The sequence below is a fragment of the Coregonus clupeaformis genome, unplaced genomic scaffold (assembly GCF_020615455.1).
Source record: "Coregonus clupeaformis isolate EN_2021a unplaced genomic scaffold, ASM2061545v1 scaf0050, whole genome shotgun sequence".
Taxonomy (NCBI): domain Eukaryota; kingdom Metazoa; phylum Chordata; class Actinopteri; order Salmoniformes; family Salmonidae; genus Coregonus; species Coregonus clupeaformis.
Window position 1 is genome coordinate 161,741 of NW_025533505.1, and position 3,260 is coordinate 165,000.

General features: G+C 51.6%; 1 protein-coding gene across 1 annotated transcript in view; it reads right to left on the reverse strand.

Annotated features, from left to right (window-relative positions):
- Window positions 1-3,157: 3,157 nt before the first annotated feature.
- The window catches only part of sv2ba (synaptic vesicle glycoprotein 2Ba), a 34,734-nt gene continuing 34,631 nt past the window's right edge, over window positions 3,158-3,260 (reverse strand). Inside the window, exon 13 of the mRNA XM_041869466.2 lies at window positions 3,158-3,260. This exon is cut by the window's right edge and continues 1,873 nt beyond it. The gene's annotated coding sequence lies outside the window, so the exon portion shown is untranslated.

Consider the following 3,260-nt stretch of genomic DNA (forward strand, 5'->3'; position numbering starts at 1 on the left):
GAAGAACTGGGACATTTTCAGCTTCCAGGAATTGTGTCCAGATCCTTGTGACATGGTGCCGTCCATTATCATGCTGAAACATGAGGTGATGGAGGCGGATGAATGGCACAACAATGGGCCTCAGGATCTCGTCACGGTAGCTCTGTGCATTAAAATTGGCATAGATAAAATGCAATTGTGTTCGTTGTCTGTAGCTTATGCCTGCCCATACCATAACCCCACCGCCATCATGGGGCACTCTGTTCACAACGTTGACATCAGCAAACCGCTCGCCAAGAGTGTGCAAAGCTGTCATCAAGGCAAAGAGTGGATATTTGAAGAATCTCAAATCTGAAATATATTTTGATTTGTTTAACACTTTTTTGGTTACTACATGATTCCATTTGTATTATTTCAGAGTTTTGATGTCTTCATTATTATTCTACAATGTAGAAAATAGTAAAAATAAAGAAAAACCCTGGAATGAGTAGGTGTGTCCAAACTTTTGACTGGTAGTGTATATAATGCCCACTACAATCATTGATAAGTTACAGGTTCAGAGATACTAACTACAGAATTTCAACTCCACAAAGACAGAAATGACACACACACATTATAACAGAATTTAATTGTTTTACCATCACAAAACAAAACAAAACAAAGGTTTTTATGTTTTCTTGTTTGCCATCTCATGGTGCCTGGTCTTTCCCTTGGGGGATATGTTCTGCAGGTCAGGGTTATAGTAACGGGTTAAGGCTGACTCCCAATAACACATCTGGCTGCAGATATCCAGAAGAAACTATCTATTACCTTAAAAGATGAGGTTTGTTATAGTTAACTTTACTATGACTCTGTTGTTGCTTTTGTGAATCCAGACAATAAGGGTGTCCTGTCAGACTGTTCAACCATATTATACAGCTATTCTATTACAGCTGGTCTGTTATTGTACAACAACAAATACAACATTGGTCGTCAAACTAAAGTATTTCCTAAATAAACAGACAGCATTTCGATTTAAACTACACACACACACAGCTCAATGAAGTCAAAAAGTACCAAACTCCTTAGAAATGTTGATCCGTGTTGTTGATGGAAATGGAGGACATGCTGTAAACCAGGGTTCCCCAACTCCAGTCCTCCAGTATCCCCCAACAGCCCAACTCCAGTCCTCCAGTACCCCCAACAGCCCAACTCCAGTCCTCCAGTCCTCCAGTACCCCCCAACAGCCCAACTCCAGTCCTCCAGTACCCCCCAACAGCCCAACTCCCGTCCTCCAGTACCCCCCAACAGCCCAACTCCAGTCCTCCAGTACCCCCCAACAGCCCAACTCCAGTCCTCCAGTACCCCCAACAGCCCAACTCCAGTCCTCCAGTATCCCCAACAGCCCAACTCCAGTCCTCCAGTATCCCCAACAGCCCAACTCCAGTCCTCCAGTACCCCCCCAACAGCCCAACTCCAGTCCTCCAGTACCCCCAACAGCCCAACTCCAGTCCTCCAGTACCCCCAACAGCCCAACTCCAGTCCTCCAGTATCCCCCCAACAGCCCAACTCCAGTCCTCCAGTATCCCCCAACAGCCCAACTCCAGTCCTCCAGTATCCCCAACAGCCCAACTCCAGTCCTCCAGTACCCCCAACAGCCCAACTCCAGTCCTCCAGTATCCCCAACAGCCCAACTCCAGTCCTCCAGTATCCCCAACAGCCCAACTCCAGTCCTCCAGTACCCCCAACAGCCCAACTCCAGTCCTCCAGTACCCCCAACAGCCCAACTCCAGTCCTCCAGTACCCCCAACAGCCCAACTCCAGTCCTCCAGTACCCCCAACAGCCCAACTCCAGTCCTCCAGTATCCCCAACAGCCCAACTCCAGTCCTCCAGTATCCCCAACAGCCCAACTCCAGTCCTCCAGTATCCCCCAACAGCCCAACTCCAGTCCTCCAGTATCCCCAACAGCCCAACTCCAGTCCTCCAGTATCCCCAACAGCCCAACTCCAGTCCTCCAGTATCCCCAACAGCCCAACTCCAGTCCTCCAGTATCCCCAACAGCCCAACTCCAGTCCTCCAGTATCCCCAACAGCCCAACTCCAGTCCTCCAGTATCCCCAACAGCCCAACTCCAGTCCTCCAGTATCCCCAACAGCCCAACTCCAGTCCTCCAGTATCCCCAACAGCCCAACTCCAGTCCTCCAGCCCCCCCAACAGCCCAACTCCAGTCCTCCAGTACCCCCAACAGCCCAACTCCAGTCCTCCAGTATCCCCAACAGCCCAACTCCAGTCCTCCAGTATCCCCAACAGCCCAACAGCCCAACTCCAGTCCTCCAGTAACCCCAACAGCCCAACTCCAGTCCTCCAGTACCCCCCAACAGCCCAACTCCAGTCCTCCAGTACCCCCCAACAGCCCAACTCCAGTACCCCCCAACAGCCCAACTCCAGTACCCCCCAACAGCCCAACTCCAGTCCTCCAGTAACCCCCAACAGCCCAACTCCAGTCCTCCAGTATCCCCAACAGCCCAACTCCAGTCCTCCAGTAACCCCAACATCCCAACTCCAGTCCTCCAGTAACCCCAACATCCCAACTCCAGTCCTCCAGTAACCCCAACATCCCAACTCCAGTCCTCCAGTACCCCCCAACAGCCCAACTCCAGTCCTCCAGTATCCCCAACAGCCCAACTCCAGTCCTCCAGTACCCCAACAGCCCAACTCCAGTCCTCCAGTATCCCCCAACAGCCCAACTCCAGTCCTCCAGTATCCCCAACAGCCCAACTCCAGTCCTCCAGTATCCCCAACAGCCCAACTCCAGTCCTCCAGTATCCCCAACAGCCCAACTCCAGTCCTCCAGTATCCCCCAACAGCCCCTCCAGTCCTCCAGTACCTCCAACAGCCCAACTCCAGTCCTCCAGTATCCCCAACAGCCCCTCCAGTCCTCCAGTACCTCCAACAGCCCAACTCCAGTCCTCCAGTATCCCCAACAGCCCCTCCAGTCCTCCAGTACCTCCAACAGCCCAACTCCAGTCCTGTACTGTTGGGGGGTACTGGAGGACTGGAGTTGGGCTGTTGGAGGTACTGGAGGACTGGAGTTGGGCTGTTGGGGTCTGGAGGACTGGAGTTGGGCTGTTGGGGTTACTGGAGGACTGAAGTTGGGCTGTTGGGGATACTGGAGGACTGGAGTTGGGCTGTTGGAGGTACTGGAGGACTGGAGTTGGGAAACACTGCTGTAAACGATACATCAGAATAGAGCAAAATATAAAAATGTCTAAACTCACATTTTCACATAATTTTAGAAAAAA